Source organism: Balaenoptera physalus (assembly GCF_965194825.1).
Source record: "Balaenoptera physalus genome assembly, chromosome: 13".
NCBI classification, from domain to species: domain Eukaryota; kingdom Metazoa; phylum Chordata; class Mammalia; order Artiodactyla; family Balaenopteridae; genus Balaenoptera; species Balaenoptera physalus.
Genome location: NC_138892.1, coordinates 19019639 through 19046308, shown reverse-complemented (window position 1 = coordinate 19046308; position 26670 = coordinate 19019639). Strand labels below are relative to the sequence as shown.

The 26670-nt window shown below is 38.3% G+C and overlaps 1 pseudogene across 1 annotated transcript; it reads right to left on the bottom strand.

Annotated features, from left to right (window-relative positions):
• Positions 1 to 4334: 4334 nt before the first annotated feature.
• LOC309641309 (programmed cell death protein 10 pseudogene) lies at positions 4335 to 26141 on the bottom strand (annotated as a pseudogene). Its single transcript has 2 exons — positions 26030 to 26141; positions 4335 to 6109 (listed from the first exon to the last, which is right to left on the bottom strand). The product of its transcript is annotated as a programmed cell death protein 10 pseudogene (transcript).
• Positions 26142 to 26670: the final 529 nt, after the last annotated feature.

Genomic DNA, 26670 nt, shown 5'->3' with positions numbered 1-26670 from the left:
TGTATATATCTCTCTCTAGCAGTTGGATTTGACTGTACCAGTTGGAAATGTAAAGCTTGTGTTAAAATGATCATGTAGCTATAACTGAACTAAACAAGACTTAGCTTAAAGGAGGAAAAATAGCTAATCGCTCTTAAGAGGAAAAATAGCTAATCGCTCTTAAGTGTTCATTGGGCTCCAGGCTCTGTGTTCAGCCCTTTTATGTGTATCATCATTCCAGTCTCCCAACAATTCTATCTGGCATGCACTATTATAGCCCCATCTTATAGATAAGGTGACTGAGGCTTGAAAAAATTTAAGTAATATTCCCAAGGTCATGCTGCAAGTAATTTGTGGTGAGAGAGCACTTCAACCCAGGTCTTTCTGACTTCAAAATCTGTTCTCTTAATTGCTGTGGTGTACATCCTTTCCTTAGGATTTTATCCTATGTTTAAGACCTAAAACTCCTTTGAGATGTAAATTCAGAATTTATAAGAAGAAGTATTTATGAGAAGAAAACAACTTCGCTGTCATTTTAAAACACTGAATTGGTTTTTCTTATCAAATGTTTAACCATTATATAATGAATTTTCAGCATACACTACCACTGTTCATTTACATCTATGGAAATCAACATGATGATGTTTTACACTCACTATTCAAACATCATGACCTGATATTACAGTAACTAAACAATAAGGTACCCAAAATAATTAGATTTAAACTCTTTCTGGCAGAGTCTTCATAGCTAAATGATAATTCAAGTCAAGGCAAGGCAATTATTCATTTAAGGGTTCCATATGAACAAAGCATTTTTAAGGTGAAAATCAAATTGTCTTTCAAATGTTTATCTAAAGATATATAAATGTTTCAGATGTATATATATACATATTTTGATATATGTAAGGGGTCTCCTCATCCCTTTGAGAAACAGAAGTATGTAAGAGTGATCTAGAAAATTTCAAAGATTAAGGAAGTCATGAAGGAGGCGAATTTTCAACTGCTTTGAGGCAACCTCTTTGGAGGCAAATATAAATGGAATGGGATTCTGGTCTGACACCCTCTAGTTGTGGGATCTTACACAAACCACTTAACTTCTTTATCTCTTAATATCTCCATCTGTGAAAATGATGTATTCAAAGAATTAAATGTAATTATGTGTGTGAAAGTGTCTTTAACAGTGTTCAGTACATAGCTGACTTAAAAAAAAGTTAGTTCCTTTTCTCCTTCTTTTAACATTTTTACATGCACTTACTGAACCCCTCCTAATGTTCTAGACATGGTTCATCCCTTGGGAATACAGAGGTGGAAGACAATTGAGCCTCCAAAACAGTCCACAGTTCAGTGGATAAAAACGATCAGAAAATCTTGGGGCTTCCCTGGTGGCACAGTGGTTGGGAATCTGCCTGTCAATGCGGGGGACACGGGTTCGAGCCCTGGTCTGGGAAGATCCCACATGCCGCAGAGCAGCTGGGCCCGTGCGCCACAACTACTGAGCCTGCGCTCTAGAGCCCGCGAGCCACAACTACTGAGCCCACGAGCCACAACTGCTGAGGCCCGCATGCCTAGAGCCCGTGCTCCACAGCAAGAGAAGCCCGTGCACTGCAACGAAGAGTAGCCCCTGCTCACAACTAGAGAAAGCCCGCGCGCAGCAACAAAGACCCAGTGCAGCCAAAAATAAATAAATAAATAAATTTATTAAAAAAAAAAAAAAAAGAAAACCTACAAATAAACACAACATACCTTTTGCTGAACCAAAATAAGCACAGACTGGAGGGAGGCCCCGGTTGGGGTGGGGGCTGATGGGGGGATGGGCTTAAGGGAGCCCTTTGTGGGAGCGTGATACAGTCTTGTAAATACTCATGGAGATTGACAGTGAGGTTCTATCATTTTTTTCTGATTTCAACCTCACAACAAACCTGCAAGTTACGTATGAATATTCCCATTTTTCAGGTGATGAAATAGCAGAGCCTAGAGAGTGCTTATCAATGTTTATGAGTATGAGTACCAGAGAATAAATAAGAATGACAATCATATGATACAATGATTCAAAGACACAGCAAAAGAGGGTCATTGACTAAGACCAGCTGGGCCAGAATCTCAACATACGTGAAGCAAGAGACTAACATCAACTCTATTCCAGGCTGGAGTGACTAGATTTCTAAAGATATCAAAGGTCCTACTGGAAGTCCTTGGAGTGGTGAAAAGTTTGGGAATGTCCATTTTGCTAAGAAAAGCTCCTCACGTTATCCTACGCCTATCTTTTCCCTGGTCCAACTCAATCCAGGAGAGAAGGCAGGCACTCATAAGAGGCTGCTGAACAAATAGAGACTGCCCAGTTTCAGAACAGCTCCTATTAAATAAGAGAACAAACTGAAACACACAGGGCGGACAATACCCAGTGATGCAAATCGGTCGGCGTTATGTTATCATACTGAAAGACTAATATTACCTGTTCGTTAGGAAACAAAAGGCAGGGTGAGTGAGCAAACCAGTCAACCTTCAGATTTTCTTGCCTTCCAGGAAAGAGTTACATATGTCAACATTGACTCAGCAGGGCTGGTTGCTATTTAGAAAGAAAGTCAAGTCGTGTTACACCCACTAAGGTTTTTGTTCAAGCTGTGACAATATTCCCTATAGAACATCAGCTTCTGCATAGTTAGGGTCATAATCTGGGGTTGAGGTAAATGCAAAATTTTCCCTACTTTTACAAAAATCAAATATATCTAAATGTATGTGTGCTTAATTTTATAAAGGACTCATATTTTACTTCTTAGAATGTCAGTTTAAGAGTCTTTGAGATAAAGATGCAAAGAGGTTTACCAGCTCACAGAAAAGAAACAGGGCTTGCTTTAGACACACCACAGTTAGGGGCTCAAAGGTCACCAGGCCCTGGTTTTCCTGTCTCTCCTTTCTTCTCTTTTCCACACATCTCACCTTCACATGCAGTAGGAAAGGCAAGGCTTTTTCCCAAGAGCACCTACCTAAGGTTCTGAGATACGATCCAATTGGTATAGCTTTGGACTGTACCCATCCCGGAAGAAACCAATCATTACGGCCACAGAAATGCAATATGTTGATAATTCAGGGAAGCAAGAGGCCAATAATAAATATTGTTCCTCTTCATGAAATATGGCTGAAGAGTTTTCTAAAGGAGAAAAGGGGGAGACTAAGAGCAAATCAAGCTGGTCTTCAAGGGATGTTAGGTGAGAGAGAGGGTCACCATCCCTGTAGATGTTGATTTATAGCAGATAATCGCACTACTTCAGTAACAAGCTATATTTATTTATTTTACATTTTTTAGGCCGCGCGGCAAGTGGGATCTTAGTTCCCCGACCAGGGATTGAACCCGTGCCCCCTGCATTGGGAGCACGGAGTCTTAACCACTGTTCTGCCAGGGAAATCCCAGCAAGCTATATTTTAAAATGCTCTCTTTCCTGTTTTCTCCCATGCTCACATGTATTCCTAATGCCCAGAATCATCTTCACAATTCATCCTGCCTTCCTCCCTTTTTACCTCAAACTTTTTCTTAGTTATCTTTTCCTCTAATCACCTCTTCTCAGAATCCTTCACCAGCTTTTTCTTCTCTGCCATTCCTTCGAGTGTGAGTGTCCTTTCAGGGCCTGCCCTGGGGATTCTTTTATCACTGTGTATATATCCCTGAATAAGTCCATCCACTTCATGGCTTCAAGCACTGTTCAGATTCATATCTCAAGTTCTGACCCCTCTTTGGTGCTCCCAAAAGCACCCCTTTCTTGGTCTCTCAAGTTGCATTAACCTAATATTTATCAAGCACCTGCAACATGCCATTCACTACTTGATATGCTAGGGTAACAACAAAGCAAAAAGCAAGACGTGGTTCCAGCCCTCAAAGAGTAGTCATTCTGGCATGGAAGGTAGGTGCTAAAATGAGTGATTGCAAATGTAATTAATGCTAAGAAAAGAGAAGAACAGGACAGACTGGTGGTCTCTGGACCCACACTGTGAACTGCTTACCGGATGCCTCCACCTCCATGATTTGCAGTACCTCAATATCTACAGATTCTAATTCAACATATTCTCCCCAAATCATGTTCTGTATTCCATGTCACGTTAGTGAAATCACCAACCACGTAATCTTTCACACTGGCAGCTTCGTCTCTTGCCTCTCCTCTTCTCCTCCCGATCACTAAATCTTATTGGTTTTCATTTCCTGAATATCTCCTGCCATTATTGCTCTCTATGTGCTATACACTTCAGTGAACTTTAGGCTCCTTGAATTTAATACACTCTCTCACATGCTATTCCTAATGCCTGCAGTCATCTTCACAATTCATTCTGCCTTTCTCCCTTTCTCCCTCCAAGACCCTACCCACTTTTGTAGAAATAGGACTTTACTCAATATCATGGGTCATAGTTTTCTCTATTCCCCAGCCAAAAAAACAGTGCTTGGAACACAGCGGATTATCATTAAATACAAAATGAATAAATGAATGAATACATAAATAAAGATATCTGCCCTACCATGACCTCCACTGGATTAAAATAGTATTTTTGGTAAGCACTTCACATCAGGTAAGACCACATGTCCACTATGCAGTATGGTGGTTTTGTATTGCATCAACTTGGCAAAGCCGGAATTACATTTCTCAGGGTACCTTTTCTATATGGTTCTGGGTTAGAGCTGGTCAAAAAGAAACTTGTGGGCAGAAATGAGGCAGTAACCACTATGTTCTTGAAGGTCATTGTGGTTAGAGGTGGTGAAACACAGTTACACAGGTATCAGCAAATTCCAGTTTGTTCGCCTCTTAACCAGTCTGTGTTCTTTTCTTTCAGACAGCTTGGTTTGCTGACCAAAGGCAAACCTAAGCCCATCACCAGACACCTGGCTTCAAACTCACCGAGCTGGGCATACCGAGCTTCCAGGGTTCTCTGCAAGCTTTGATTTGTCCATCGGCACCTGTGCTTTATGATGACTGATTAGTGTCTCTGCTCTAAGCCTCCAATTCCCCTTTATAGACCTTCAAGCCCCAGCTCTTTCCACACTGTGTAGTCCATGCTTATAACATATTCCTTAATCCATATTATTCATATAGCGTTCTGCTTTTTTAAAACAGATGTAAACTATTTATTGAATATTTGCCACCAAATATTGTTAAATACATCATCTGGCAGCATATCGCTTCCAAGTTAAAATGTCAGAAACAAATACCAATATTTACAATTCTTTTAAGGAATGTTATATGAGACATTAGACTGTAAATTTTTTGGCTTATAATTCTTAAATAAATGATAATAGCAAATAAAATCTTCAGTGCGAGATTGTGATGAAGAGACATTTTACAAAAACACAAAGTGGCAATAATACCATTCAACATCCCGGGTTAGATCCCTTCAGGAGAGACTCATAATTTATATAGTCAAACTTTAAAATTTACAGATAAAGGTAGTTCAACACTGCCACTGAGAAGCACATCTCTTAACGTGTACAGCCTTGAGGGCACAGTTTTGAAGGTCTGAAATACCAAGTTGGTTTGATGATTTAGTCGGTTGGCACTTATGAATACATTTATTGCCCTGCCATTTCAAAACAGATTTTCAGAGTATGTCTGAAACTTTTGGAATACTTTAAAAATTCTTTATTTTTGGCATTCAAGTGCTATGCGGTTCTGGTATTAGTATTTCTTGAAGACATTACTCACAAAGAGTTCTTTAATTGTACTAGGTATATCCTTGATTGCCTGCAGAAATCTCACTCTGGTATTGAGCTCAGCTGTGATCTTACTGGGACTTTGTTTAGGTGCTCCTGCCTTTTCATTTAGGCCCTGGAATTCTGGCTCTGGTTGTTTAATCACATACTCTTCCACATCAGCAGCTGCCATTCGAAGGAGGGACTTAGTGAAGTTAACTTCTACACTTTTTTCCTCTAAAAGTTTCATAATGACGTCTTGTGTGAAACCTGTATTTTCTTCCTGTGCTGATATGTGCAGTCTTTGTGCTGAGCCCAAGGATTTTACTTTAGTTTGTGTTATACCTCCTACTCTACCTTCTTTAAAAAGGAAAGGTTTCTCAAACAAAGAAATAGGAGCTTGACCATGTACTGTCTCAACTACTTTTGAACATGGTCTGAATAGTATAACATCTACTAGGACTTAAAGTACTAGCATTGATAATGAGAATCCTTCACATGTACAGTGTGTTACAGTTTTTAAAGTGCTTTTATATATATCAATTAATCTTCATAATTTCCACTGCTGATGTTTATTTGCTCCCTACTGGGTACACAGCACTGCACTGGACTTTTATTAGCCTATCCGATCCTCACAATGCAATGAAAAAAGTTTTCTCTTGTGATGAAATTTAAATGTACATTTTTAAAACACTGGCCATCAAAATGCCTTTTAGGACAAAAATTGTCTTGGGAGGAAAAGGGGAATATCTTGATAAACAACTGGGAATAGAAGTTGGAATCCTAGAAGCTTGGCTATCAGCAGGAACCCAAGGAAAACAGAGAGAGATGGTCAAGAAAATGGGAGAAAATGGGCAGGGGGGGTGAAGTTTAAATGTAGAAAGGGCATTCAGGGAAACCTCACTGATGAGATCACGAGGAATAAGCATCTTAAGGGATTCTCAGAAAGCCAGGGGAGGATCTGGAACTTTTATGTTTGAGCTAATTTTATTTGTAGTTCAAGGAACAGAGACTCTCTAGCTGTCATACTAGTATTTATAGAGAGAGAGGGAAATTGAGGCTAAAAAGAGGGGCAATTTGAGATCCTAGAGTCAGATACAAGTTTATCTTACTTGAGCTTCTGAGATGGGTCTGAGGTCACAGGCTTCTGGTCCACCCCAGACACACTTGACTCCACATCCCCTCTTTTGGCTAGACCGCTTGCAGCCTCTGAGGATGGGGAGAACTCTCTGGAGCCAAAGAAGGGTTAGCAAACCTTTTCCCTGTGTCAAAGCAGAGCCAGGAGCAGGGAGACGGCCCTGTACATTCCACAGGTGAGCTTCGCGCTGAAGGAGTCTAAGCAACTGACGACAGCAACGCCTGACCTTCCCCGCTCCCAAGCTAAAGAGTGGTGTCTGGAGGTTGGGGAGAGAGGGGTGTCTGAGAAATATTTCCAGAATGTAAGAGGTGGGGCAAAGGTCCTGGCAATCGCTGGAAAGAAACAGGTCATGGGCTCACTGCCTTTTTCAGCCAAAGGAATTCCTAGAGGAGAGACGCAGAGAAACTTCAGCCTATAGGAATAATTGCAGACGACAATGTCCCCAAAGTTACCCAACACAGGTAACTTCTACTCTTAATTATGGGTGTTTTATTCCCCAAGCATCCAGGTTCACACAACAGGGGATGGTGGACATGCCAGACGCTTGAGTGGGACACACTGCCTGCTGACTTCAGGGGTTCATCCAGCCAAAGAGAGTTCCCATGGTGTCCCTGCAGGTCCTCAGCAATGAATAAAACCAGAGGCAGCTCCCTTTGGGGACACAGCAATTTTTCAAGCATTATCTCATTTAATCCTCATAACACATCTATGAGGCAGGTCGCAGTATCATACCGATTCTACAGATGAATAAATGGAGAATAAAAGGAGTAAAATAACTTGTCAAAGGCCACACAGTCAGTCAGGTGAATCAGATCTATCTGATTTCAAAATCCATGTCCTGAACTATTTTGAGAGGATGATGAACTTTCAAAAGCTCCTCACTAGAATATGAGCCCTTGAAGGAGACGGGTGGGGTCTTACTAATCTTTACAATCTTTATCACTCCCCAAAGCACAGTGCCTAGCACACTGGAACCCTGTCAACTCATTCATTCATCAGCAGATCTTTACTGAGCCCTGCTGGGTGTCAGCACAGTATTGGTCCCTGGTGATACAGAGCATGGCAAGGTGCACAGGAGTGAGTTGACTTTCCCCAGCACTGAAAAGACAGAACAATCATGTTCCTGGGCTGACCTGATAGGGGAGGGCATACATAGATAAATAAGAGGACACACAACCTCCCACTGGGAGATGTCATGGGGTTGGACCCTGAGAAACCCTGGAAAGAAGTTCGACTCAGCTCTAGACAATGGAGCTCAAGATGGACGGACCTTAGATTTCTAGTCAAGGGTAACCAGGTTCTAACACCCAGCTTGGCTGTAGTACCTGCAACTTTGGTTAGTGGAGCACGGAACAGACTCTACCTTTTGGCCAGTGGGTTTGAGAACACAGACTGCTTGTGTGCCCATCCTGGCTCTGATGCTTAGTAGCTTTGTGACCTTGAGCAAGTTGTAAGATGGGATAATAAGAGAATCACTCTTGTGATATTGTGAGGATTAAATGAGTCAATATGTTTAAACATTTAAGAGTGTATCTGTGTTAGCACATATCAAAGCAAGCACCACAGCCTGGCACCGATGTCGCATCACACGCTGCAGGATGCTCCTGCCTTCACACTGCGTCCCCCAAGTCTCCACACCACATTCATCAGACTCATGTACGGCCATGAAGAATGGCTGAAAGTTACCACCTTCTAGACTGTACTCAGCAGATGCAATTACTCCCCCTGTTCCCTGGCTGACTATACCACAGGTTAAGAGCGGCTTCAGAAAAGAGGAAGGTGTGTCCCAAACCAGGACTAAGATGAAAAGAGCGAGGTCCATAGAGCTCAAAACTGAAGAAGGCACTCAGGCGGAGGATCATGCAAGTGCATCTGTCCATAGCTTTAAGAAGAAAAGCTGCAGGGATAGGATTTCAGCATTTGAATTACTGCTGGGTGTACAGTTTATAGAAGAGTGGTTCATTTTCTAGACAAGTTGTATTCCTCAAAAGTTTTAAAAATTGAATTATAGCTTAAAAATACTAGGGGAACTTGCTACTTAAGGGAATTAACTTGTGAATGCATTTGTAGAACCAAGAATCATTTAGAGAATAACTTATTATTAATCAGAAACTGGATTGTCCCATGTTGTGTTTGGCTGCACTTTCTTTCTAAAAATTGTCATGTGTTATGCATGTAATATTTGTTTTCCTGATAGCAGAAGAAGTCAATTCATGTAAGGAAATCTTTGTTCAAGAGAAATGCATCCTTGAGGGAAGTAAAGCATCAAAAGGTCTCAAAGAACTGCCATGGATTTTTCTACATTGTTGTATAGTAGGTACAAAATAAAATCTTTAAAAGGTGCAGCAGAGTTGTGTGAACTCTACAAGAATTATGGTCTTGCTAGGTTTTGGCCACTTGATAATTCTCCTCAAAGAAATATCTTTTATCTTTTTAAAACCCACTTTTTTTTTTCTATTTTGTGAATATGCGTTATTGTCAGAATATTATCTTTTTCCTTCTTGAGTTCACTCTGTGGTTCTCTTTTTTAACTTCCTGAGTTGAACACTTAGTTCACTAATTTTCTCTTTCTTTTGGATATATGCATTTAAGATTACAGCTTTAGCTGCATCCTCTAAGTTTTGCAATAAGTGTTTTCCTTCTCAAGTTCTAAATATTTTAAACTTTCATTAGATTTCTTCCTTGTTTCATAACACACTATGGGTGTTTTTAAAATTTCCAAGCATGCAGATCTGGGGAGAGGGATAATCTTTTTATCTACTTATTTTGCTTTGTGGTTGAAGAATGTGGTCTGTGTAATTTCAGTTCTGGTATTTACTGAGTTTTCATTTGTGACCTTCAACAGACTCTGATTTTGTAAATTTCCATGTATCTTTGGAAAAAAATGTATTTCGTAATTGTTTTATGCATGATTCTAAATATATCAATATTTTCATCAGATCAAGTTTCATCATTGCTTTGTATATGGGAGTAATATGTTACAAATTCCCATTTAAATTACATATTGGTCAATTTCTCCTTGTAATTCATTCAGTTTTTACTCTCTGTATTTTTGAGAATTATTTTCTTAAAAGAATACAGGTTTCTGATTATATATTCCTGGTGAATATTTTCTATGTAATGATACTGTTTTGTTTTTTTGGTTTTTTTGCTAATAATGCTTTTTGTCTTAAGGGTTATTTAATTTAAAGTAATATCATTATATCAGTTATATTTTGATTTATAACTGCATGGTATATCTTTTTCTATCCTTTTATGTTAAAAAAAATCCTTATAAATATGTCTTAGGTATACCTATTATAAAAGAAACATATTACTGAATTTGTTGTTGTAGTTGTCATTTTTGCTTTTAAAGTCCAATCTAGAGATTCTAGGAAGATAGCAGTGACAGTGACATTGTAGCTTTCAATCTTAGCGAATCCCCACATTAAAGCAAACACAGCAATTAAATAGCAAAACCAAAGATCCATGGACAACATTTACCACAAAACTAGGCAACAAGGTATCTCCCCTAGTATAAGCACATGGGGACAAACCAACAACGGCCATGAGACTCACATGGTACTGGCATCTGTGCAGGAGAAAGTAGAGGGAAGTACACAGGGTTGTGTCAACTGGTGAACAGAACCCCAAAAGAGCCAATAGTTATTTACTGGGGAGCACAGTGGGTCAATGTGAGTACATCAGATGAAACTGAGAATGAATTCTCTCTCTAATACCAAGTGAGTTCAAGGAGCACGAAGTAAGGACTGAAAGGGTTGAAGCAGTTTAATCCTTATGAACTCTCAAAACTTAAATGGATTTTCTTCAAATTAAGGAACCATACTGCGAAGAAACTACTAGAAGTAGAATAAAATTGAGCAATTAGGGAAAAGTAAGATTAAAAAAGAGAAGATTTCCACCCAAGTGGAGAAAGGAAGACAGTCAGGAAATCTTGGGAAGCAAGTGGCCATATTTTTAAACATTACATAAAAATAATAGACAAAGGAGCTTTGTGGCATTAGAAAAGCTTTACTAAATCCTGCCTCAATCTAAAAGGTCAGGAAAACTAATTTCACATAAAAATGAGCAACAGAGAAGCATCAAGTTCAAATCCCATATGAAGTTATAATAAGAAATGAGGTAACAGGGAGCACGATAATATTTTTAGAGATGATGAAAGCATCCCAGAAAAGTATGTCCACAAACAGACCAAACTGCAACTTACTATTTAAAAATTAGTCATGACACCCTACAGGATACCAGGATACCTGTACTGGACACAATTTAGAAGAAGGGAGCTTGCACTTAGCATCAGACATGCATCATGCTGCAGTGATACCTGTTATCATCCTGCCTGTAAAGAAGAGGACATGAGCTGAGGAGTGTAGCAGGTAGCCTATTTTGAATATTAAAGAACTAGTGGAGCCAGATGCAGACCTCAAAATTCATGTCTGTTCTTTCAGTGCCCATCAAGTTTGCAGGGCTTAATGCCTTATAATCAAAACTAATCCACATCACTTATTGACTCCTTTCCAAATTAAAAAGAAAAATGTTTCATGTCAAAAAAAAATTTAAAAATTAAAAAATTAAAAAATAAAAATTAGTTAAAAGACATTAAGAAAGTTACACAGAATATGAAAAAAATAACATATATCAAAATTTTTAAAGCTGGGAACTTAAATCCTAGAACTCAGAAAAGAATTAGAAATAAAATATCCTTTAAGAAATCAAGACAAAAACAGAAGGATACAGTGTGGAAAAAACACTCAGCTAACGAGCTAAAGGATAGAAGGTGGAAAAGGGATTTTTTTTTTTATTCAAACAGAAAGTCACAAAAATTATAATCATCCTCATCAGTTCACTCAGTCCCATGTAATTAATTTTTTTGTATGTTGATCTTTTGTTAGCACTTTTATGAATTCATCAGTTTTCCATTAAAGTTCTGAAAATGCTTATTCATTAAGTTCAGCAGTATAGTCAGTTACCAGAAACCTGTACTTGTCAGAGTCTTTTCCATGAATTCCTTGAAGATGAAACCCTTTTATAGGAACATTTTTGCGAAAGCATCAGAGTACACCCAGAACTGTCTGTAAATGACAAGACTTAAAAATGACCATGGTTAAAGATTTGATGAAAGTTCATAATAATGAAATTGACAAGGAAATTTAGTTATTTCTGAGATATACATTTTAAAATAATAACTAGAATTATGACTTATAACATTATACCAGAACATATAAGATTTTTAGGAATTTCATGTAATGTCTGAAACATTTATATTAACATATTTCCATACAAATAACGCAAAGAAAGTTGAGTATACGTTTGGGTCCTTTTTTGAATTTTTGAATTTTATTTATTTTTTTATACAGCAGGCTCTTATTAGTCATCAATTTTATACACATCAGTGTATACATGTCAATCCCAATCGCCCAATTCATCACACCACCATCCCCACCTCCCCGCGGCTTTCCCCCCTTGGTGTCCACATGTTTCTTCTCTACATCTGTGTCTCAACTTTTGCCCTGCAAACCGGTTCATCTGTACCATTTTTCTAGATTCCACATACATGCGTTAATATACGATATTTCTTTTTCTCTTTCTGACTTACTTCACTCTGTATGACAGTCTCTAGATCCATCCACGTCTCAACAAATGACCCAATTTCGTTCCTTTTTATGGCCGAGTAATATTCCACTGTATATATGTATCACATCTTCTTTATCCATTCGTCTGTTGATGGGCATTTAGGTTGCTTCCATGACCTGGCTATTGTAAATAGTGCTGCAATGAACATTGGGGTGCATGTGTCTTTTTGAATTATGGTTTTCTCTGTGTATATGCCCAGTAGTGGGATTGCTGGATCATATGGTAATTCTATTTTTAGTTTTTTAAGGAACCTCCATACTGTTCTCCATAGTGGCTGTATCAATTTACATTCCCACCAACAGTGCAAGAGGGTTCCCTTTTCTCCACACCCTCTCCAGCATTTGTTGTTTGTAGATTTTCTGATGATGCCCATTCTAACTGGTGTGAGGTGATACCTCATTGTAGTTTTGATTTGCATTTCTCTAATAATTAGTGATGTTGAGCAGCTTTTCATGTGCTTCTTGGCCATCCGTATGTCTTCTGTGGAGAAATGTCTATTTAGGTCTTCTGCGCATTTTTGTATTGGGATGTTTGTTTCTTTAATATTGAGCTGCATGAGCTGTTTATATATTTTGGATATTAATCCTTTGTCCATTGATTTGTTTGCAAATATTTTCTCCCATTCTGAGGGTTGTCTTTTCGTCCTGTTTATGGTTTCCTTTGATGTGCAAAAGCTTTTAAGTTTCATTAGGTCCCATTTGTTTATTTTTGTTTTTATTTCCATTACTCTAAGAGGTGGATCAAAAAAGATCTTGCTGTAATTTATGTCAAAGAGTGTTCTGCCTATGTTTTCCTCTAAGAGTTTTATAATGTCCAGTCTTACATTTAGGTCTCAAATCCATTTTGAGTTTATTTTTGTGTATGGTGTTAGGAAGTGTTCTAATTTCATTCTTTTACAGGTAGCTGTCCAGTTTTCCCAGCACCACTTACTGAACAGACTGTCTTTTCTCCATTATATATACTTGCCTCCTTTGTCATAGATTAGTTGACCATAGGTGCGTGGGGTTATCTATGAGCTTTCTATCCTGTTCCATTGATCTATGTTTCTGTTTTTTGTGCCAGTACCATATGGTCTTGATTACTGTAGCTTTGTAGTATAGTCTGAAATCAGGGAGTCTGATTCCTCCAGCTCCATTTTTTTCCCTCAAGACTGCTTTGGCTATTCAGGGTCTTTTGTGTCTCCATGCAAATTTGAGGATTTTTTGTTCTAGTTCCATAAAAAATGCCATTGGTAATTTGATAGGGATTGCATTGAATCTGTAGATTGCTTTCTGTAGTATAGTCATTTTCACAATATTGATTGTTCCAATCCAAGAACATGGCATATCTCTCCATCTGTTGGTATCATCTTTAATTTCTTTCATCAGTGTCTTTTAGTTTTCTGCATACAGGTCTTTTTTCTCCCTAGGTAGGTTTATTCCTGGGTATTTTATTCTTTTTGTTGCAATGGTAAATGGGAGTGTTTCCTTAATTTCTCTTTCAGATTTTTCATCATTAGTGTATAGGAATGCAAGAGATTTCTGTGCATTAATTTTGTATCCTGCAACTTTACCAAATTGAATAGCTTTACCATTGAATAGCTCTAGTAGTTTTCTAGTGGCATTTTTAGGATTCTCTATGTATAGTATCATGTCATCTGCAAACAGTGACAGTTTTACTTCTTCTTTTCCAATTTGAATTCCTTTTATTTCTTTTTCTTCTCTGATTGAGGTGGCTAGGACTTCCAAAACTATGTTGAATAATAGTGGTGAGAGTGAACATCCTTGTCTTGTTCCTGATCTTAGGGGAAATGCTGTCAGTTTCTCACCATTGAGAATGATGTTTGCTGTGGGTTTGTCGTATATGACCGTTATTATGTTGAGGTAGGTTCCCTCTATGCCCACTTTCGGAAAGAGTTTTTATCATAACTGGGTGTTGAATTTTGTCAAAAGCTTTTTCTGCATCTATTGAGATGATCATATGGTTTTTATTCTTCAGTTTGTTAATATGGTGTATCACATTGATTGATTTGCGTATATTGAAGAATCCTTGCATCCCTGGGATAAATCCCACTTAATCAAGGAGTATGATCTTTTTAATGTGCTGTTGGATTCTGTTTGCTAGTATTTTGTTGAGGATTTTTGCATCTATATTCATCAGTGGTATTGGTCTGTAATTTTCTTTTTTTGTAGTATCTTTGTCTGGTTTTGGTATCAGGGTGATGGTGGCCTCATAGAATGAGTTTGGGAGTGTTCCTTCCTCTGCAATTTTTTGGAAGAGTTTGAGAAGGATAGGTGTTAGCTCTTTTCTACATGTTTGACAGAATTCACCTGTGAAGCCATCTGGTCCTGGACTTTTGTTTGTTGGCAGATTTTAAATCACAGTTTCAATTTCATTACTTCTGATTGGTCTGTTCATATTTTCTATTTCTTCCTGGTTCACTCTTGGAAGGTTATACCTTTCTAAGAATTTGTCTATTTCTTCCAGGTTGTCCGTTTTATTGGCATAGAGTTGCTTGTAGTAGTCTCTTAGGATGCTTTGTATTTCTGTGGTGTCTGTTGTAACTTCTCCTTTTTCATTTCTGATTTTATTGATTTGAGTCCTCTCCCTCTTTTTCTTGATGAGTCTGGCTAATGGTTTATCAATTTTGTTTATCTTCTCAAAGAACCAACTTTTAGTTTTATTGATCTTTGCTACTTTTTTCTTCGTTTCTCTTTCATTTATTTCTGCTCTGATCTTTATGATTTCTTTCCTTCTGCTAACTTTGGGTTTTGTTTGTTCTTATTTCTCTAGTTCCTTTAGGTGTAAGGTTAGATTGTTTATTTGAGATTTTTCTTGTTTCTTGAGGTAGGCCTGTATAGCTATAAACGTCCCTCTTAGAACTGCTTTTGCTGCATCCCATAGGTTTTGGATCGTCGTGTTTTCGTTGCCATTTGTTTCTAGGTATTTTTTGATTTCCTCTTTGATTTCTTGAGTGATCTCTTGGTTATTTAGTAACGTACTGTTTAGCCTCCATGTGTTTGTGTTTTTTACGTTTTTTTCCCTGTAATTGATTTCTAATCTCATAGCATTGTGGTCAGAAAAGATGCTTGATATGATTTCAATTTTCTTAAATTTATTGAGGCTTGATCTGTGACCCAAGATGCGATCTATCCTGGAGAATGTTCTGTGCGCACTTGAGAAGAAAGCGTAATCTGCTGTTTTTGGATGGAATGTCCTATAAATATCAATTAAACCTATCTGGTCTATTGTGTTATTTAAAGCTTCTGTTTCCTTATTTATTTTCATTTTGGATGATCTGTCCATTGGTGTAAGTGAGGTGTTAAAGTCCCCCACTATTATTGTGTTACTGTCGATTTCCTCTTTTATAGGTGTTAGCAGTTGCCTTATGTATTGAGGTGCTCCTTTATTGAGTGCATATATATTTATAATTGTTGTATCTTCTTGGATTGATCCCTTGATCATTATGTAGTGCCCTTCCTTGTCTCTTGTAACATTCTCTTTTATCTGATATGAGTATTGCTACTCCAGCTCTCTTCTGATTTCCATTTGCATGGAATACCTTTTTCCATCCCCTCACTTTCAGTCTGTATGTATCCCTAGGTTTACAGTGCGTCTCTTGTAGACAGCATATATATGGGTCTTGTTTTTCTATCCATTCAGCAAGCCTGTGTCTTTTGGTTGGAGCATTTAATCCATTCACATTTAAGGTAATTATTGACATGTATGTTCCTATGACCATTTTCTTAATTGTTTTGGGTTTGTTTTTGTAGGTCCTTTTCTTCTCTTGTGTTTCCCACTTAGAGAAGTTCCTTTAGCCTTTGTTGTAGAGCTGGTTTGGTGGTGTTGAATTCTCTTAGCTTTTGCTTGTCTGTAAAGCTTTTGATTTCTCCATCGAATCTGAATGAGATGCTTGCTGGGTAGAGTAATCTTGGTTGTAGGTTCTTCCCTTTCATCACTTTAAGTATATCATGTCACTCCCTTCTGGCTTGTAGAGTTTCTGCTGAGAAATCCGCTGTTAACCTTATGGGAGTTCCCTTGTATGTTATTTGTCGTTTTTCCCTTGCTGCTTTCAATAATTTTTCTTTGTCTTTAATTTTTGCCAATTTGATTACTATGTGTCTCGGCGTGTTTCTCCTTTGGTTTATCCTGTATGGGACTCACTGTGCTTCCTGGACTTGGGTGGCTATTTCCTTTCCCATGTTAGGGAAGTTTTCGACTATAATCTCTTCAAATATTTTCTCTGGTCCTTTCTCTCTGTCTTCTCCTTCTGGGACCCCTATAATGCGAATGTTGTTGCGTTTAATGTTGTCCCAGAGGTCTCTTAGGCTGTCTTCATTTCTTTTCAGTCTTTTTTCTTTATTCTGTTCCGCAGCAGTGAATTCCACCATTCTGTCTTCCAGGTCACTTATCCGTTCTTCTGCCTCAGTTATTCTGCTATTGATTCCTTGTAGTGTAGTTTTCATTTCAGTTATTGTATTGTTCATCTCTGTTTGTTTGTTCTTTAATTCTTCTAGGTCTTTGTTAAACATTTCTTGCATCTTCTCGATCTTTGCCTCCATTCTTTTTCCGAGGTCCTGGATCATCTTCACTATGATTATTCTGTATTCTTTTTCTGGAAGGTTGCCTATCTCCACTTCATTTAGTTGTTTTTCTGGGGTTTTATCTTGTTCCTTCATCTGGTACATAGCCCTCTGCCTTTTCATCTTGTCTTTCTGTAAATGTGGTTTTTGTTCCACAGGCTGCAGGATTGTAGTTCTTCTTGCTTCTGCTGTCTGCCCTCTGGTGGATGAGGCTATCTAAGAGGCTTGTGTAAGTTTCCTGATGGGAGGGACTGGTGGTAGGTAGAGCTAACTGTTACTCTGGTGGGCAGAGCTCAGTAAAACTTTAATCTGCTTGACTGCTGATTGGTGGGGCTGGGTTCCCTCCCTGTTGGTTGTTTGGCCTGAGGCGACCCAACACTGGAGCCTACCTGGGCTCTTTGGTGGTGCTAATGACAGACTCTGGGAGGGCTCATGCCAAGGAGTACTTCCCAGAACTTCTGCTGCCAGTGTCCTTGTCCCCACGGTGAGCCACAGCCATGCATCTGCAGGAGACCCTCCAACACTAGCAGGTAGGTCTGGTTCAGTCTCCTCTGGGGTCACTGCTCCTTCCCCTGGGTCCCAATGCACACACTACTTTGTGTGTGCCCTTCAAGAGTGGAGTCTCTGTTTCCCCCAGTCCTGTCGAAGTCCTGCAATCAAATCCCACTAGCCTTCAAAGTCTGAATCTCTAGGAATTCCTCCTCCCATTGCCAGACCCCCAGGTTGGGAAGCCTGATGTGGGGCTCAGAACCTTCACTCCAGTGGGTGGACTTCTGTGGTATAAGTGTTCTCCAGTCCGTGAGTCACCCACCCAGCAGTTATGGGATTTGATTTTACTGTGATTGTTCCCCTCCCACCATCTCATTGTGGTTTCTCCTTTGTCTTTGGATGTGGGGTATCTTTTTTGGTGAGTTCCAGTGTCTTCCTGTTGATGATTGTCCAGCAGCTAGCTGTGATTCTCGTGTCCTCACAAGAGGGAGTGAGAGCACGTCCTTCTACTCTGCTATCTTGGTTCCTCCATCAGGAATTTTTTTAAATCAAAGGAGATATGGGCTTTTTTAAAGTTTCAAGAGAAAGTGACAAATACAAAGATGGGCAAAGATAATCTAACATACAGATACTAGGAGTCCCTGAAGAATAAAACCAAAGCAAAGAAACAGAACAGAAAACTTTCTTAAAATTAAAAAAAAAAAAAAGTAGAAGAAGAAAATTTGAAACTACGTATTGAAACATCATACAGGGCCTTTCCTGAGGAACTTACTACAGAGTAAGTTTCAAGCAACTGAAATGAATAAATGACTTAGATTAAATAAAAGCTTGAAGGAAAGAGTACAACGTGTAGTAGATAAATGTTCTGATAACGTAAACATCGTAAACTACTTTTAAAATATGATATGGATTCAGATTGAGATATGTTATGGATCAAAAACCTAGAGCAAATGTATATTTCATGATCAAGCATTCAATTTAAAATTATGAACAAGTCAAAGATGTCCCATCACCACTTCTATTCAACATTATATCAGTGTTCCAAGCCAGTACAAAGTGCAAGGGAAAAAAATATACTAACTGAAAAGTAAGAAAAATGTTATAATTCAGACACAATAGTCTAAGAGGTGATATAAACTATTAGAACTAATAAGGATGCAGAAAGTTATGGATATAAAAATCAATGTTCAAAAAATTTGTGTTTCCATATATCAACAATCAGAATATATAATTTTTTCAAGATACCTTTGAAGATAGCATTGAAACCTATATGATACCTAGGAACAAATATAAGTGAAAATATGCAAGACTTTAATGAAGAAAAAAATCATAAAACTTTGTTCAAAGACCCAAAAAGTGACTGAAATAAAAGAAGAGATATACTATGTTCATGGATGAGAAGATTCAACATCATAAAAATATCATCTCCTCAAATTAATCTATAAATTTGACATAATTTCAATTCAAACCTGACAAAAAGCTGATTCTAAAATTCACATGAGAGATCAAATGGCCAAGCAATTTTGAAAAACAAGATAGTATCCTCACCCTAGCAGACATCAAGATCCCTAAGAAAGTTGTAGCAATTAGGATAGTGTGGGTTTTGGTAGCAGGATAGACCAAGAGACCAATTGAATAGGTCAAAGAATCCAGAAACAGAAACATGTAGATGAGAATTTGAACCCTGAGTCATAACTGTTTTAGTCGACTCTGTTCTAAAGTCTGGAATCAAGTATTTTGTCAGGACTCAGATTTCACTGTTCTAAGATCTTGAACTGGAATTGGATCTATTCTCCTGGAATCATAACCTTGTTACACATAAAATAAATTTAAATTTCAGACTGTTCAGTTTCCGTATAGGCTTTTTTAAGACTATCCATTAAGGTAGAGTGGAAAAACTTTGGCACAGAAGGCAGATGTTAATTGCAGTGTTGTCTTTTGTCAGTGGCTCATTGTTAGTGACTCCACCTTTCTTTTCTCACTTGAGGATAAAATGCAATAATATTCACAAAAGCACTTCAAAAATTCTCAGGTATCCCTCTGTCTCAGGGCCAAATGTAATAATAATAGCTGTTGGAGGCTTTATCATGATCCAGACACTCTAATGAACATGTTATATGAATTATAGTAGTTAATCCTGGAAACAACCTTATGAAGAAAGTGCAGTTATCATCCTCATTTTATGGTTGGCACATTGAGGGTAGGAGGAATTAAATAATTTACCCAAGATCAAGGTCAATTAGCTGGGAAGTAATGGAGCTGGGACTTATATCTATGTCTGTTGAACAACAGCACCTGGTCTCTTAGTTACTCCTCCACAGTCTTTCTGTAAAATATTGTCATCGCCTTGTTTGAAACTGAACTGGTACATTTTCAGTCTTAAAATCAGAGTAAAGGGAAAACTGCATAATCTGAATTAATTAAAACTAACCAATCATCTCTCCCCAAAACATCTTTATAGAACTAAGTCAACTTTATTTTCGAATATAATTTTTAGTCTTCTGACAAGAAATGCACAAGTGACTAGTAGGCACTGTTAAAAAACAAACACAATTTTAAAAGTGTGAGAAACTTGGAGAGGATGCTGTTTCCTGAAACAAGAGTCAACTCCTAATGCCCCGTTTATGGACCAGGTCTTACACTGACACATGAAGAAGCTCTTTTAATTAACTGGTTAGGAATTTAATATCTTCACATATGCAAGGCAAGTCGACTTGCCCAGGCAACCAGATACACCAAGCTTTGTATATTAGTTCTGCTCTTTTGGCTTTTGAATGAACCTTCTAAGTCATGGGCATTAAGGCTGTCTTAAGTAAGTGTTTTTTTTACGCCAGTGTTCTTTGGGAAAATGAGGATATGCTAACCAGTGGCGGAGAGTACAAGGTGACCGAGCAAATTAAAACTTAATAATATTAAGCGACAAGAGCCCAAATAACAAGATCCAGGAGATTAATTTGCTGAATATCATGTGGTTCTCACTAAATGTGAACAAAGAGATCTTCAGAGCCTTGCCAAAATATGAAGATAGCGATTAGGCAAACTATCCAAACGCATATCTGCTTTTGCATGGCTTTTTCAGAAACCATTTCCAAGAAGTTAAGGTGAGTTTTGCCACCTTACTAGAGTGGTAAATTTGAAGGCATGTCTTTGGTCTTAGTAACACTGCCAAATTCAGGTATGTTTTGTATTTGTCTTAGTGGTCCCCTGAACTCTCTTACCTTAACAAAACTGTGGGTAGTTTTCCTAAAAATAGAATATTATTTCTTCTGATATTTGCCTTCAAGAAATTTAAGAATTGCACTTGGGATAAGCATAACACTTTCTTACACAATTTCTTAGCTGTATCATTTACACCTTTAAATTTTTCTTAACCATTTTATTTGAGCTATGTCACCTAGGTCCACAAACTATCTCTATGAGATTACAATCACCTTAAGAGTAAGTGCTATAGTAATTCCTATTTATTTTTAAATTCTCCCATCAAAATTTATAAATGATTCTTCATGTAAAAGTTCTACAAAGCTTTTGTTTGTATTTCTTGTCTTCCATAAAATTTAACATGGATTATTACCCAGAGGAGACAGGCAGTAATTTATTCTTTGAGTGAAATTAAATTTGTTTAATTAAAAATTTTAAAGATTTTACTCTACTTTATATACCATATTTTGTAACTTTAATTTTTCCCTTCACTCAACAAATATGTATTGAGTTTGTACTATGTGCCAGAAACACATTATTATTATATTTCTCTTAAAACAATTTTTTCCACAGAATAAGATCATAGAATTTGACAGCCAGAAGGAGCCTTGAGGGTTACTAATTCAACACACTGATTTTAGAGACGATGAGGGAATTTTTTGAGAGTTTGCAAAAGTAGTGTCAGGCCTAAGGAAAATAGCTGGTTGGTGCCTCAGTGGGAAGTAACACCCAGGTCTCTTGACTTTGGTGCCAGGACTTTCCCTTATCAGAAGTTACTTTTTAAATTTTCTAGTATGTTTTAGATGAGAAATTCATCATAATATGCCATTTATTGTACCTGAAAATGGTTACTGGTTGTTGCTTGTCACAGTGACTCTACTGTAATAGAAGAGAAATAAGCCTATATTAAGAATGTTTATAATCACAGTCAAGAAACATAAAAGTATTTGTACCCTTTGATTCAATAATTCTACTTTTAAGGATTTATCCTGGGGAAATCCTCAGAGATACAAACAAAGATTCAGGTACAAGACTCTACTTCAGGCTTTTTATCAAAAGTCTAACCATAAATTATGTGACACCTCATGGCAGAATATTATACAGTTTCAAAGGATGTGTAGTCATGCCACAAAACTTAGTATAATGTTAAGTTTTAAAAACGTAAAATTTCACACAGTCTAATTTCAGTTTAGTAAAATGAAATTAGATGTGTGCAGTAGTGCATTCTAGTCTGAAGAAAATAGACTTAAACTCATAACTGTGGTTATTTTGGAGTAATAAGATTATCAGGGATCTTAATTTTCTTTTGTTACTTTTTCTGCATATCCAATTTTATAAAACAAACGTGTATGCATGTACACTAAGGAGAGTGAAAAGGAGTATTGTCATAAAAAGAATACCTCTAGTCAAGGTAGGCCCAGCAGGTGGCCAAACTGAACAGACACCGACAGGGTAAAAAAAAAAAGTTGATTTAAGTGAAGCCATAACACCTCTCTATTTTAAACTTTTTAATGATCTCTTCACTTCTGGCTTGCCACAGTTATCATTCCTTTCTGGACTGAACTTGAAGACCCTTGGTAGTCTGGTCACATATTCCTAGCAAGGAGTCCCCTGCCACACACTCTCAGCCTTACCACCTTAACCTGCATTTGAGATCATAAGGTGAACCCCATCACGCCCCTACATAACGATTTGTAATCCCAGGTCATCCCATATAATCCAGACTCTGCTCCCTATATGTCTCTGCACACCCCCTAGTCTGACCCAATCTCTCACACCCCTTCATGGCTCCAAACCCTTCCATTGCAGCCTGGTGGGGAGGCTGCTTGGTCAGCAGCAAAATATTCTACATTGCCAACCTCTTCTTCGAGCGTCTCCTTCACATTGTCCTTTAACTGAAACCTGTCTCCTGGGGCCATTCCTTGCTAGGGAGGGATGGGAATTTCTCTCCCATCCTCTACCACCTGGCGTGAAGTGGGTTACATGTCCTCTGTGTTTTTCACTTGCAAAACATGTGTCCTCCCCTTCTCCATAAAAACCAGTTTTTGTGAAGCTCATACCACCAGAACATACCCTATCTTGGAAATATATTTATTTAATGTTCTGCATTGTTAACTTCAAACCTGAGACTGACGATGCTTCTAAAACGTATACCTAGAGTAAACCCACACTTAAAAGGTTCACCTGGCTTTAAGTCACAGATGTGCTGCAGCACTGCAGCTGTAAAATGAATTGTCATTGGTATCCATTGTAAAATGAACCAAATGTTCTCCATAGATGATGCTGAAATGGTCAGAAGAGCGACAGGTTTAATTCAGGGTGCACTGCCCATTTGACTACTGTGCCCTAGAGGGTTAAGGAAGGAAATGAGCCACCATCCAGTTAGGACAAAGGAAAAGCCCTATGGACTTTGGCAGCCACAGTCCCCAGCACCGTCCAGGCACACAGTGGACCCTCTGTACATATTTATTAGCTGACTGACTAATGGGTTTTAATGCCATTCCACACATTCCAAACTAGTTTAGCCTATAAATTCCTGTAGCCTGACATTTCCCATTCAACAATCCACAACTTGTCATGTTATCTGATCTTTTGATTTGACTGGTTTACTTAAAGACTGGAATTTGTAGGACCTGACCCATAGAAAAATAGAAAACAAGTGGACTTAAGAGCAAAAAAAAAAAATGTTTATTTATAACTCCAAAATTAAAGTCTGAAGCTAAAGCATGCTCTGATAATATGAGGTTTTTGTTTGATTGGATGATTAGTTTCAGCTCCTATGGTTTCTCCTCCCCCCTCTTATTTATGGGGTTACCTATGCAAATGGCCCCAAGCAACATTGTCACTCATTCTTTGAAACACTTGTTTTCCTTCAGCAAGTATTTATCTAGTGCCTACTACGTGCTGGGCACTATGCTGGGTGCTAGACTAGCACAAACAAGACTGATAATGTCCCTGCCCTGTATGCCTTCTACCAAAGTGGCAGGTAAGTGCCTTATATATTTTGATTCTATTTCATTCTATTCTATTCTAATAGACTTAGACTTACATAATAAAATAATAACAAATATTATTTCAGTAGCAATTTTTAATTAACAAAGTATTTTCACAACCAGTATCTTACTTGATGCTCAGAAAAAGCTCCGTGGGAGGGTGTGGAGAAAAGGGAATCCTCCTGCACTGTTGGTGGGAATGTAAGTTGGTGCAACCACTATGGAGAACAGTATGGAGGTTCCTTATAAAAATTAAAAATAGAACTACCATATGACCCAGCAATCCCACTCCTGGGCATATATCCAGACAAAACTATAATTCAAAAAAGATACATGCACCCCTATGTTCATAGCAGCACTATTCATAATAGTCAAGACATGGAAACAACCTAAATGTCCATCCACAGATGAATGGATAAAGAAGATGTGGTACATATATACAATGGAATATTACTCAGCCATAAAAAAGAATGAAATAATGCCATTTGAAGCAATATGGATGGAACTAGAGATTACCATACTAAGCGAAGTAAGCCAGAAAGAGAAAGACAAATACCATATATCACTTATATGTGAAATCTAAAATATGACACAAATGAACTTATCTATGAGACAGAAACAGATTCGCGGACATAGAGAACAGACTTGTGGTTGCCAGGGGGGAGGAATGGAGTGAGAGTTTGGGGTTAACGGAGGCAAACTATTACATATACAATGGATAACAATAAGGTTCTACTGTATAGCACAGGGAACTATATTCTGTGATAAACCATAATAGAAAAGAATATTTTTAAAAAAGAATGTATATGTATGTATAACTGAATCAATTTGCTGTACAGCAGAAATTAACACAACATTGTAAATCAACTATACTTCAAACGAAAAAAAAAAAAAGCTCTATGGCGTAGGAAAAGGGGACTAGTCTTACCGATGTTATTTTACAGATGACACCGTCAAGACACTGAACGCGATGACATTAGCGGACATTGTTCCTAAGGGACTGAGACTCACATGGGGTGGGGGACCTGGGACAAGGCAGGGGCGAGGGCATGAGCTAGCATCCAGTGGGGAAAAGAGAGTCCATACACACTACCCACCATCACTGTTCGGCAATCTCTTAGGCTGGTTTATTCGTTCATTTTTGACTTTTACAGGACACATGCTGCTGCAACAGTTCTATTTATCACCATGCCTGAACCTCTTGCCTTGGGAGGTCTGTTGACCAAGGCTACCGTGGTCATCTTAAACACACATCCTCCTCACTGGCATTTGGTGGGAACACCCCTCTCACCAGGTAACTTACCAGCCTCGCAAGCAAAGGACATGATCTGTGCCCAGACAAATTTACCAGCATCACCTGCGGTAGTGTTTACACCCCTTGAAGACAGACACTGTGGATTCCTTTTATGAACTTCTATGAAAAGCTGCTAAGAGCATTAAACAAGTGCATCATTGAAGAGGTCTCTTTACGATCAAGTCACGATAATTACACAGAAGAATATATTTTCATTTGGAAAGGATACCAGAGTCCTGAACACTAGATACCCAAAATAGAAGGAGGAAATCCCATGAAACAAAATCCTCAGGACCGATTGTATTTATGTCTGTATCTTTATGTTATTAGGCAGCTGGCCCAGCCCTGGACTGTCCAGCCGAGGGCTACCATTCAAGAGGACGTGTAGGCACTCTGCTCCCCAGTGAGTCAGAGTGGGAGGTTTCTACTAGGTTATCTAGTCTGGTCAGCCCCTTATGCAAGACTTTTTTTCTCTTCGGTTAAAGGAGCGATATTTGTATCCCTTTGTGGGTTTTAAATTCTGAAGAAATCCAAAGAAATAACAGAAAAACAAAAAAAAACACCAAAGCAAGGGAGTGTCAACTTGGTCAAGATAAGCATGTGCAAAAGCAGGGGCTGTCGCTTCCATTTCCTCTCTAGATCTGGGGGTGAACAAAAGCAGCCGTCAGATGCAGCCCAAGTTAATCTTGAATGTTTCTTGCTTAATTTGACTATTTAAACTTTTTAATTTGTTTTTTTTTCTCTTCTACATCTTAAAAGAAGAGTAGAGTATTTTTAGATTAAAGAAATACCATATTTTGTGAACAGGTGGAGAGCTAGAAAATTCCAGTCACCAGGTGTCACACTATCAAACAGCACACCAGGTGTAAAAAGTGGAAAAATAACCTTCTAGGGTATCTGGGGAAAATTCCAAGAAAGGCTAGACAGTGATTATCCTAACCCCTGGCAGCCATTTTGCTTTTGCAACTTGACTACAAAGAAAATATGACTATTAAAAAGAGATGTGCTAATGAGGGACACTTTCAAATTCAAATCCAGGAGGAAGCCAACAGAGAGCAGAGGAGAAGCCAGGAGTACCTGCTTTCAGCATCATCGGCTTTTTCTCTCGTTTTTCTACAGCTGCCGTGTTCATCCGTCCTTCACTAGCTGGTGGAAATCCTGCATAGCCTTCCAGCCTCAGATAAGACATCATCCATTCCAGGAAGGAAGGACATCTGGTTCCAGTCAATTCACCAACACTGTGCCAGCTAGTGAGGGGTCAGTAGCAATGAAAATAGATACTGGCCTCAAATTGCTGGGCATCTCATGGAAACAGAGATGCCACGCATTCAATAAACAACAAATTGATGGAATACCCAGCGTGGGCCAGGCACTATTCTAGCAACCCACATTCACATGGGTAGCTATCAAGGCCCAGTCCTCAGGAACAAAAGACAGTTGTAATATGTGTACCTGTATGAATTTATGCGACCGTAAGCACGCAAGCGGTATTGCAGTTATTTATAAAAAGAATTAGAATTATTTCTAAAAATAACAATAAATACTGTTTCTATAGTAATTTACAGCTTACAAAGCACTTTCACATCAGGATCTTATTCAATGCTCACAAAAGCCCCATGGGGTAGGGAGGACAGCTAGTTTTAATGACGTTATTTTACAGGTGACAAAAGCACAAGGAGTAAGCAGGTGGGGTATACTTAGAAACACGTGAACTGAAC